Here is a 13,295-nt window from a genome sequence, read left to right as displayed (position 1 = left end):
CCTTAGTTGCTTTTTTCATGTCTATATTTCAACAGGAACTCTATGTTGAGTTATAAATCTTGAGAATCCTTTGAAGCCAAAACTTGTGTTTTAAACTATGTTTTTGAGGAAACCTTAAAGAGACATTTCTGAGTAATGTTTAAGGGAACTGAGTATTCCCAAATATATCATTTTCACATTGAGAAAATAGAAACTTTGATTTCTAAAAAGAGTTTATGAGTTCAAAGATAATTTAGAGCAATTACCTCATTTAAGAGGATAGTTTGAGCAATTATCTCAAACCACAGAAAAAAAAGTTTATTTTAATATGTTTGAGAATGGGTATATATTATTGTAAGTAGTATTAAACACTTATATGGGGATAAGTTAAAAAAACTCAGATTTCTCATAAATCATGTATCCAACATGGGTAAAAGATCATACTTTTTGGATGAATCCATAGTGCCTTCAGGCATAGCTTAGTGAATCCACTTAGTTGAGGATTTCTATACCACGGCAAGGTAAAGACAAATATGGCAGTGTGGCGAGATGTTATATCATCACATAGCTAAGTGATGGTTTTCGGTTAGATAATCTCCCAAATAAGAGTAGAGTATTTTATTGTGTTCTTATATACATTCTTGAGTTGACAGCTGTTATTTATATAGCTTTAAATATTGCATCTCTTATTGTTTCTTTTTTATTGAAGTTGTGTTGAGGTGATTATTCTTCCATTCTTATCTGTTCAGTTACCCATGCTTCCAGTTCTCCTTGCATACTCGTACATTAAATGTACCAATGTCATTCGACCTGAATCCTTTAACATGCGTTTCGTTGAGATCACTCTACATTCTAGTTAGCTTTTCGTGAGCTTCCTTGTATTCTTGAGGCCTTCACATTTAGTTTCAGTTTAGTAGTTTTGACATGTCGTGGGTCTTGTCCCGATATCTTTCTTTAATAGTAGAGGCTTCATAGTTAGTTATACTTGAGGAGTCTTTCAATATTTACTTTCTTTTGAGTTGTTTTACAAACGTTAAATATTGTTATTGAGTACTATCCAGTCTTTGTGAGTTGAGTATTTGAGTTTAATGAGTTTAAGTTTTAAGCCTATTATTGCTCGAATAATGTTTCTGTTTGTAGTCGGCCGGGATGAGGGTTCGCTTGTGTCAAACCCTAGCCTACACCTTGGAGGCGACTAGCACTCAAGAATCATATTGGTACCAAGAGAACCCTTGGCCTAGCTCAATACTCAGCGAAAGACTTTCTTAACATCACAAGAGCTCAAAAGTAAATGGTTTTCTCAAAACACTCTCAAAATAAATAGCTCAGAATATTACGAGAAAAAAAATCAACTGGCCAAAAGAGGCAACCCAAGTCTTGAACATTAGCTATTGAAAATTAAACAGACTTCTCAAAACTCTACTATCTATGAAGCCTCTAACAATACTATGATGGATGTCGGGACAAGACCCCCATCCTAACAAACTAAAAATGAAAGCAAAGTGTGGAGCCCATCGGAAAGGAAGTGGTATCAATGGAGCTCCAGTTGAAGACCCTGGTTACCTGTATTTGCATCCTGAATGATACAGGCCAAATGGCGTCAGTATATTGAATGTACGAGCATGCAAGAGGAACTCTAAATCACAGATATAAGCTTGATCTGATAGAAAGAAAGAACATACTTACCTCATATCAACTCAACTCAACTCAAATATAGTCAAGGATACTCAAACTCAGAAATACTCAACTCAGTTCAAGAATACTCAACTCATTTTAAAGCAACAATAAAAGATGCAATATAAAAAAAAGTTTTTTAAAAATAGTAGATAATAACTCAAGGTATTTAAAAGTACAATAATAACTCTTTACTCTTATTTGGGAGATTCTCTAATCGACAACCACCACTATGAGCTATGTGATGATACAACGTCTCTCCCATGCTACCAAAACTGTCCTATATGTTGCCGGGATATAAGACATCATCAACTAAGTGGATCCACTAAGCTTTGCTTAAAAAGTAACAAGGAATCATTGAAAAAGTATGATCCCTTACCAATGTTGGCATACATGGTTTATGAGGACTTTGAGTTGTTTGAACTCGTCCCCATATTGGTGTTCAATACTACTACCAATAATATAACTCATTCTCATGTGTTTAAAAATAATTCCTCATCCTCAACTTTGAGTTTATTACTCAAAAGATTCTCTTAAAAGATATTGTAGTCAAAACTACTGATGAATTCATTTGGAAATCAAGGTTTCCCCTCATTTTAAATGTAAACAACATTTACTCTAGAGAATACTTAGTTCCAATATATTCATTTTGAAAAATGAAACTCAAATCTCTTCATCCTCATACTCAAGTTTTAAAAAATGTTTTAAAGTTTGTAAAAGACTTTTCAAAATGACTAAAAGGACTCCCTCGAACTTTACTCTCAACTGAATCTCTAATTTGAAATGTTAATTCAAGAATTATGATTAGGATGTAGGGTCTCTCAATGATTAGATGGGGTTTAGATAGTTGATAATAAGGAACGAGCGAAGACACACACTTCAGAGCATTAGCGTGACGCGGAGAAAAATTTAACTATTTGGTTGTGAAATAATTTTTGAAATAGTGGAGTCCATATCTTCTCCGCGACTCGGAAAGGGAGGTAATTTTCTAGGGACTAGAATTTAAAGTATCTCCGCGACGCAGATCTGGGCGCGTAATTTTGCCCGGTCTTTTCTTTCTCTCCCAAACTCGATTCAACTCATACCCATTGCCGAATCTAAGGTCAAAAATCACAAATTCATATAACCCAAAAGAATCTCAGCGATACCCACACAAGGAACTATCAATTTACTCAACTCATTCGCAAACCCTCGCCTCAAGAACTCAAAACAACACTACATTACCAATTAAATTCAAGACCCTTTCAATTACTCAACAATTCAATATTTAAGAATGAATTCATGGGTAAAAGATTACATGATTGACGTGAGGGTAAACAAACCCAACACTATGGAAGCTTACATACATCGAAGGAATCAAATCCTTGACGAAAATCCTCAAACTTGATGAACGCTTGAAGCTTCCTCCCTTTTTCTCCTTTTGAACTTAGCCCTAGGTTCTTGAACGTTTTTTCAAATTTAGCGTAATCTAATTCTAATCAGTTTTGACCCCTTATCTTAGTACCATTGACGATTGCCTCAGATGTGATGAAAATTAAGACTAATGGGGTAGGGAAAACACCAATTTACCCATCCTTAAAATGGATGAACTTCCTTAACTGTATAGGCTGAATTGAAATGGAAATATCTCCCTCCTCCGAACTCAAAATTTAGAAAACTCGGTGGCGTTGGATAGAGGACTCAAATATCTTTCATTTGATATCTTATGGGCCACCTAACTCATCATGTATTGAAAGTTATGGTCGTTTGAAGTTCACCCAAAACTCACAGTTTAAGACTGACTAGCAAAATCCTTAATTTAGCTCTTTCAATTTTAGTTTATTCTAATATTAGCCAATTCTAAGAACGAGGTGTTACAGCTTGGGGAGAACAATGCTTCTTGAGTACCGGCCACGTCCAGGGTGTAAGCTTAGGTCGTGAACATTATGAAGTAGCCTCAGGAACAAGTTTGCTAAGCAATGGAATGCATGGGAAGATCAATAAGAAAAAAATAAATGATTATATACTTACGACTAAAAATATTATTAGGAAATAAAATAATTTGTAATCATACAAGAAATTTGACTTTCTAAATTAAATTTAAGTTTTTGGTAGGTTATAAAGTAATTGAAGAGAATTTTAAATTTCTGAAATTTAATGGTAACTAAATATAGTAAATTATTTACAATCTTTAAATTTTTCATAGTTTTGAATTCTTTCTATATCAAGGATGTCCTCTTCAAAGCAACTAAAAAACCCTCATTTTTTGTCCCTTGAATTGCACTAGCAATTATATTACTTCTCTTCTTATTCGCTATACTTTTTCTCCATTTTTATATCGTATTTCACCTTTTATTTTTAATGTTTCATAAATGGTCCACATTACCCGTGGCCTAAAAATTCTCCCAAAATTTACCCCGATCTAGGTTAGATTTCTTTGAGCTAGTTTACTAAATAAATATTAAATTTATGAGTTATAAAGTTATTTAATGAACCATAATGCAAGCAATAGATGGAATTATTATATCTCCTCATAGCTAGAGGTACTTTGGTTGGAGACATTTCAAACATGTAATTATTTTTACTGCAGTTTATTGATCATAATATTGGCTAAATTTATGATTTTATTTGTTGAATTTATAAAATATGATTTTTATATATACAAGTTGCATAACTATGATCAAAAGAGGAGCAATTAGGAGACAAATATTTCTCTATCATTTGTATCGAATAAGTGTATTTGATATTAGAGAATAATATATTGTTAAAATATACAATTGAAATGATATCATTTATGGTGATCAATACTTTTGTGTAATAATTCTTCTGAATTTTGTATGTGAAAAATTAGATAACGTAATATTTTTTAACTTTTATGCCATGAATAATGATGTATCTCCATTTATGTGAATATTCATCACAAATCATTTTCAAACTTAAAAATTGTGGTAGATTAGTGGTGGATGAACAAATAATGTCAATAGTTATGACGGTATTTGTAATATACGTAGAATATACTCTTAAAAAAAGCGTAATAAATATTTAACATTTCTTATAATTATCGAGTGATATCTTATTGAGACGAGTTTTTTCTACAAAAAATATCCTACTTTAGGAGGCACAAATGTTTTTTTTTAAAACCCCCCCTCTGGAAACATCTCACGCAGTGAAGAAGTCTATAACTTAATTTATTTTTGAAAGTATGATCAATTAGTGATTCTTAGATGAATACAATTAGATGTATTAATTTTTAAATATGAAAAAAGAGAATTGCCATACCTCAATCGATATTTAAGTACTTAGTTTATTACTAGATAGTAATCTTTTTGGTCAAATTTTTAAGCTTTTATTGATAAAATTCAAACACAAATACATAACTCATTCGGTAGTAAAACCCAAGTCTATTAAAATGTAACAAAACAATCTAACAACACAACCCACTTCAGATCCGACCCAAAACTTATCCCTATAAATACTTCTTTAAGTCTAGGGTTTTCTAAATCAGCCACTTTTCCTTCTCTCGCCTTCATCCATAAGAAACTGAAAATGTTCCCTCTTTTGGCTAACAAGAAGTTCAGTGTCCTCATGTTATGGATCAATGTTGAATTCGTCTCCTTGCGTCCTTGTTTATCAGCTAAATAAGACTAAGTTTTCTGTATTTTCCTTATTTCCTAGTTCACTTGCCTGTGTCATCTAACCAAAGTGCTTTCGCAGTTGTGTTCTCTCATTCAATAGATTGTGCTCCTTGTGCATTACTTCTGGATCCTATCTCAAAGGAATGATGCTGAATCATTAGGTTGGTGATTGCTACTTCTTTTTTCCTATTCTTGCCATCATCTTGGATTTCTTCTATTTTTGCTACCTTAGAGGTGGTGCTTGAATGAAGTGCACAGGTAGCTTTTTCCACCTCCTCATACTAGTGATTAAAGCTTCTTCTAGGCTAAAACGTCTCCATCTAGCTCAAATCCTATTATTTTTCTAGATGAAAATAGTCTAGGGTAAATAACATTTCAAAATTCTTGTTTCCCCTGTGATTTCTGTAAATGATGTATATGTGAAAAACCTATTTTGTAGGTTCCCCTTCCCCATTATCTCTTTATCGGTGAACTTTTAGATATGAACTTTTTAATTTGTCGTTGGTTATAATCAACAATAGAGCGAATATTTTTGTCAAGGGTGTTCATACTTTTATGGAATGGGGTCACTTAATATTTTGAATCAAAATTTAAAAAAAAATTAGTACTCACTCCGTTTCTAAAAGAGTGGCCTAGTTTGACTTGACACACAATTTAAGAAAATAAAGATTATTTTTGAATCTTATGATCCTAAATTAATGTTATGTCAAATGTACAAAATTTCTCTTTAATCTTGTGGCCATAAACATGCCACGTGGAAAGCTGATATTAAAATGTTATCAAAAAATGAAAGAGACCATTCTTTTGAAACGGACTAAAAAGAAAAGCAGGTCATTCTTTTTTAAGCAGGTGTATTTTTTAATTTTAAGATGAGAAAGTCAAACACTGAATGATGTCCTTAGCTTGATTTGATTAGTCAAAAGGAACTTCTTTGTTTTTTTTAATAATAAAGGAGAGTTTTTCATTTTATTCTTCAACAACAAATGAGGACATTTGTTGAAGTGAAAAACAACTAAATACAGATGTAGGAGCCTAGGGTCGTACCCAGGCCACTAAGGAAAATTTGCATTGCTTTAGCCACAGAGCTATCTCTCTTTTGTTTAAAGGGTGGTCAACAATTAGTATATATTGAACAATATCTATATTTAACCTATATATTAAAAAAAATATGACGAATGGTATTCATCTGATCACCCTTAGGTGTGTGTGGCTCCGTCCTTGTTTATAATTTTTCTTCCTTTCGCATCCATTCTCTGAAAATTTGTGAATATGCAATTTCCTTTTTATAGTAATGTTTGCCAAGTAGTCTATAAGTTGATTCTCTTCCCTCATTGTATGCAGAAATTTGTATTGTTTACCTTGTAAGCCGTCGCTATTTTTTTTCAACTGTTTTGTTTATTATCCACAGACTTCCTAAAAAGTACTCATATTTATTGAAATGTAAAAATTAGAAAGATGATTGATAAATATAACTTACATACCAAGAATAAATTTACATCTGATGTGATATTTTTTTAAATTTTTTTATGCCCTCATTGTATATTTCGATGATACTACTCTTCAACGGGATTTAAAAGCAAAGCTTAGTTCTTTGATGTTCTCAATCTCATTGTAACTAGATGCTATGTATGTGAGATTATAGGTGAAGAAGTCCTTGAACCTCTTTACAAAGAAAAAACTTAATTATAATTTTTTATAATAAACTATAAAATTGATTCTTTTTAAAAGTTGAAGACTATTATTATTTTATTCTCTTTAACCTAGATATACAATGCATGTTAGGATATAACTAAAGTATCCTTAACTGTATGAGTGTCATCATCAAGAAATAGGAAGTGACTAGTGATCAAGGTGCCTTTAATCATAGGTTTAAGTTTTTAAGAAAGTATGTAAATGCAATAGTATATACCATAGAAGTGTAAAAGAACCATAATTTTGTCAGTGACTACAATCAATTTTTTTCTACTTATAGAGAAGAAGTGAGACGGAGGATGAAAGATTGGAGCGACTTCAAAATATGAATAGAGATCTTGGCTTTAAAAATTAGTAAGAATGTTTTTTGTGCTTTTATTACTTATACTTTTATGCAATTGAATGCAAGTTTTTCCCATAATATAATTTTTCATGCTTTAAGTAAGCAAATCTTAGGTGTCCCTATGCTTTAGAGAACATAGTATTCCTTATCCGTTATTATAACATGAATGGACTTATAATTAATTTGTTCAAGTGGTGAAAAGAAGATTATGTATTATTGAACTATGATTTCCAAAAAATTTGATAATTCATTATTATTTGAATAACAGGCAACATTAACTCTCTCTAAGTTCAGCTTCACAAAGTTATGTTGCTTCCTATTTAAAAGAGAAGATCAGAATCTTTGGTAAGCTATAGTTCAATCATACCCAATATTCTCTTCAATGCTTAAATTACTGCTTAGTTCATCCATGTTATAACGGATAAAAACAATTTTCTTCCCTAGTTCAAATGAACACATAAGGTTAGCAGTTTAATACATGAATTTTTTTGTTATTGGAAATATTTGCAGTTAACTACAGAAAAGTGCAAGTCGTAAAAGGAAAAAAAACATTTTTGCTAATTCCAAGCCAAAATATCTATAAAAAAATCATTTTTGCTAATTCCATGCCAAAATATCTATCCATATTTTGAAGTAGTCTAAGGGATAAAAACCGCTTCAGTCTTGCTTCTTCTATCTCAATTCTTCTCTACAAGTAGGAAAAATATAGACTATAGTCACAACCAAAAGATGAACTTTTTTTTACACTTCTATGGATATGAATCTTTGTAATAGTGTATTGTCATATAGAATAAAAAGGTACATTTCTATCGCTATTTGGCTGTTTGAATATGTTATGTATCTTTGTTTGGACATGAGATAATATTTATTAAGGGACTGGGTGAAATGAAGAAACTCAAAAAGTTGACGTTGAAGATGATATCCGGAAGCAATACCTTGCAATGAGTTATATATATATTTTTATATTCTTCTAGATATAGTTTAGATCTATGTTATTATTTTTTAAAATTAAGACTATTGATAATATAATAGGCACACACAAAAGATTCTCAGTGTAGGATGAAAAAGTTTCCTATACAATCATTGGTGGCAGGAATGGGTGTAAAATTAATTATGTCGAGGATTTTCAAAGTGAATTCACCGATGATGATATAGCTGCTGAAAAAGTTACCACACATGCTCCTGATGATACACAATTTATTGGCCAGGATGATGGATATATATTTTGGCTTAAACATACATAAACTTTATATACGTCCAAAGAGAATTAAGAATTCTATATTGGAAACAACTTGGCTAAATCTGTTGTTAGATGGAAAGCAATAGCTGAAGAACAAATAAGGCTACAACATGAACCAATCTTAATATTGGAATTAGACTTTGATGATGAATGGACTATGTAAATTCTTGATCTCCTTGTAGATAATATTATTTATCTTTTTTTTTCAAATTACGTTACATTTTTGTTCCAAATTATCCTAATATTAATATTCCACTCTTTCTTATGTCATTATAGTTCTAAAATAAATTCATGTTCTTGGCAAAGGAAGATCATTTCATGATGTTTAGTTTTTGACAAAATGTGTACTTTAACTGCAACGGAGTTTATCAAAGATTTGATTGAAGGACATCATTGTTGATGTTATGACCTACTATGTATGAATGTTGGATGTTTTTTGCAACTTGCAGATGAGATGAAAACAAGATGTCTATTAACTTATACACGAATGGTTAGAGTTGAGAAACAATTGGCTGCCAGACTGCTAGACTTATATGCTATCTCTTGGAGAAAGAGATGAAATTTGAGTTCGATGAAAATTGTGTTAAAGCATTTAAGGTGCAAGAGCGGAACTTAATTGAAGCTCCAATCTGGATTGCTCCTAATTGGAAGTTACCATTTAAACTCATGTGATTCAAGCAATGCATTAGTAGGTGCGATATTTGGACAAAGGAAAGAGAAGGTGTTGCATTCAATATATTCTGCTAGCAAGACCCTTGATTCTGCTCAAGCTAATTACAAAGTGACTGAGAAGGAGATACTTGCTTTAGTGTTTGTCTTTGACAAGTTCAGATCATATTTGGTAGGTACCAAAGTAATTGTTCATACTGACCATGCACCTAAATGGTACCTATTCAACAAGAAGGATGCTAACCCAAGGCTCATTCAATAGATATTGCTTCTTCAAGAATTTGACCTTGAAATCAAAGACCAAAAAGGTCCATAGAATCAAATAGTTGATCATCTTTTGAGGTGAGAAGACTTATGTCCTATGCATGAGGAGGAACAAATACATGAAAAGTTTCCGGATGAGTAGTTGATGACCTGAGACATCTCCCAAGTGTCAAGGTATGTTGATATAGTAAATCTATTGGTGTGTGGAGTGTTCCCACCTGGTGCAAAGAATAAAAACAAAAAGAAGCTGAAGCATGACACTAAATTTTACATCTGGGATGAATCATTCTTGTTTAAACAAGGAGTGGATCATGTTGTGAGAAGATGCATTCCAGAAAATGAGAGTGCTCAAGAATTGTTAGGCAAGTCCTTATGGAGGGAATTATGGAGGAGAGCTCACAACTCACAACGTATTGCAATTTCGCTTCTTTTGGCCCTCTTTATTCAAAGATTCTATAGCTTATGTGAAAGAATGTGATTGGTGGCAAAGATTGGGTACTATATCTACAAGGAATGAGATGCCACTCAACAATATTCTTGAGGTAGAAACCATTGATGTGTGGGGTATTGACTTAATGGTTCCATTCCCACCATCAGATTGAAGCCAATACATTCTAGTGATGGTAGATTATGTGTCCAAATTGGTCAAGGCTCTAGCTCTTCCCGTGAATGTTTCAAAAGAGGTGAATAAATTCATAAAGAAGAAGATTTTCACTAGGTATCTACAATATACCACCCACAAACTAGTGGCCAAGTTGAATTGTCGAATTGAGAGGCAAAGAAAATCATACTGAAAACGGTGAATGATCAATGAAAATATTTTTTTGGGAAACTTGATGATGATTTATGGATATATAGGACAACATATAAAACACCCATAGTGACTTCTCCGTATCAAATGGTGCTTGGAAAGCATTTCATCTTCCGGCAGAGTTAGAGCATCAAGTGTATTGGGCGATAAAGAAGTTAAGTTTTGACCTAGAGCTAGCTGGTAGGAAAATAATAGGACGATTGCATGATCTTGAGGAGTTCAGGATCCATGCTTATGAAAATGCTAAGTTGTACAAATAGAAGACCAAGAGATGGCATGAAAAGTACATTGTACCTCACACTTTTTCTCAAGGACAAAAGGTATTTCTTCAACTCTAGACTTAGATTATTCCCCATAATACTAAGGTCTAAATAGAGTGGGCCATTCGAAGTGTTGAGGATGATGCAACATTGTGCGGTAGAACTTAAAGGAAAAGAGGCAGCAATGTTCTTGGTTAAAAGGCAATAGGTCAAGAACAATTTTGGTAAAAATGTTGATCGAGATCGAGATGATCTTGAGCTAAATGATGAATGATCCAAGGTTGAGTCGAGCCGCGATGTTAAACCAGGCGCTCCACGGGAGACAACCTGTGAAATTATGTAATAATTAGTTATTTTGTATTTTTATTTCTTTTCTTTGGTAGGATTTAGTTAAATTTAAATCACTTTTATTAGTTAGGAACTATTCAAAAAAAGAAGAAAACAAAAAGAGAAAAATACAAAATATAAGTCATGCCATGACCAAAACTAAGGCACTGGGTGGGAGGAAACCCACCCTTATTTCTAATGTATTTTTGTTACTCTGTAAAAATTTGAAGGTGTACCACACTAAAGGAAGAGAAGTTGCATGAAAAAATGGACCAAACGGATGTGCGACCGGTCGGGCGCAACGTACTATGCGTGTAACAACTACTACTTTGGATAGGGGCTGGCCAGGCACACCATGGGAGGTGCCATGTTACTATAACCCATTTTGGCTGTATTGGCGACGCCTCGTGCCCGCCTCCCCTTCTTCCATTTTTTTTTTAAAAATTCATGGGACCCACTCAAAATTCCACCGTAAATAATATATACTTACCAAAATTAAACCTCACTTTCTCTCAATCCCAAACCCCAACCGCCGCCACTTATCTCTCAAATTCACTCAACTCTCCAAATTTTCTTATTCGTCTTTTCACCTTCTTCCCCACAAAAATCCCCAAATCCTACGTTTTTTCTTCCCCAACGCTTTTGCTAACCACCATTCTTCAACTACTAACCAACAAAACACATCAATCACCAGAGAAAAATGAAACCCACAAACAGATCAAGTCATAATCATGTCAGTTAATGTTCAATAATTGTAATAATTATCTAAACATATCAATTATAATAGGGAATGCTCTCAGTATATATGATAAATACAGGTAAATTGTAGTAAATAGGCATATAAATACGCCCAAGATCATTATGTCTTATAGTTTATGACTTGAAAACAAACACAATTACAGAAGGACTTCCCTATAAAAAGAAACAATAAAAAACAATTATAATAAGAAATAATATAGTAGTTCAGTAGTGAATCAAGAACATTAAATTAGAATAATATGTCATAAAATTTAGTATTACTGATCGAACACTCATAGTGTAAAGAGCTAAATACATTAGTTCCCTACTATTCTACATATTACAAATATCTCTTAATATTTATGGATTCCAGATACATAACTGGACTTCTGAATACATTAGCAAACATGTAGATACATATGTAAGGGATGTATCCGAGAGGGGAGGGATGCACACGAGAATGGATAGGACATCGAGATAAATGAGTAGACATCCAGATAAATCAACAGACATCTAGATACATAGGTGAGAGATGTATCCGTGATGGGAGCGATGTATCCAAGAAGGGGACATGGATGTATCAGCGAGATGAGAGTGATGTACCCGAGAGGGAATTTTTGAAATTTTTTTAAATGGTAGAATGTTTTAGAAATTATGATAAAAGAAGATGTGTATTGAGGTAATTTTTCCAAAATTTAATCTATTAAAATTAGAAAGTTGCATCAAGAACAAGTTTGGTTAGCAATTGAAAGGATAGGAAGATAGATAAGGAAACAATTTTAAGGATTATATACTTTTGACTAGAAAAGTCATATAGAAATAAAATAATTTGTAATCGTACAAGAAAGTTGATCTTCTAAACTAAATTTAAGTTTTTAGTTGGTTATTAAATGGTTAAATCTAACTTAAATTTTTTGAAATTTAATGATAAACAACTATATTAAGTTATTTACAAGCTTTCTGTGTTTTAGTTTTGAATTGTTTTTATCTCTAGGACATTCTCCTCAAAGCAACTATAAAACCCTCCTCTTTGTCCCTTTGTTGGCTACAAATTTCAAAGTTAAAAAAAATAATTTGTAAACACAAATATAATATAAAGAAGCATAATTTTATTGATAAACATTGTAGTGAATATAAATAAGCATAATTCTATGGTTTGTGTTCACGAGGTTCCGAAAGAATCTTGATGGCAGATTTGATATTTTGGTCTTGGCTGTGTTTCTGGTGCAACAATCCTCAGTTTTGTAGAAGCGAAGGGCCTGTCTCATAAGAGACCTTCGCTTTAGTGAAAGATGCTTTACAAAAGCAAGACACGAACCCCTGGGCGCTCTTGCGATACCTGCAAAGGTTTTTGGTTGCCATTTTTAGGGTTTAAGCACCATTTTCCATATTTGGACTTGGGAAACCCTTGGTGGCAATTTTGGAAAAGGATTTCTTGTGCTAAATCAATTGGGTAAACTTTCATGATCCTAAAACATCATTTCCTTTGGTCATTTGTAAATTCTAACATAAAAAAAATGAGATTTTGATTAGTAAAATACAAGTTTTTTCAAGAACTCAAGTTTTCAACTATAATGGATATTTTGAATTGTTTTTGAGTCTTTTTTTAAAATGATTTTCTCCAATGAGTTCCTAAGTCTTCGAATAATGTTTTAAAGCATTAAATTTTGAACTCAAAACATTT

This window comes from Solanum verrucosum, unplaced genomic scaffold (assembly GCF_900185275.1).
Source record: "Solanum verrucosum unplaced genomic scaffold, falcon-dt-bn FXZP01000087.1, whole genome shotgun sequence".
In the NCBI taxonomy this organism is placed as follows: Eukaryota; Viridiplantae; Streptophyta; class Magnoliopsida; order Solanales; family Solanaceae; genus Solanum; species Solanum verrucosum.
This window is presented reverse-complemented; position numbering follows the sequence as displayed.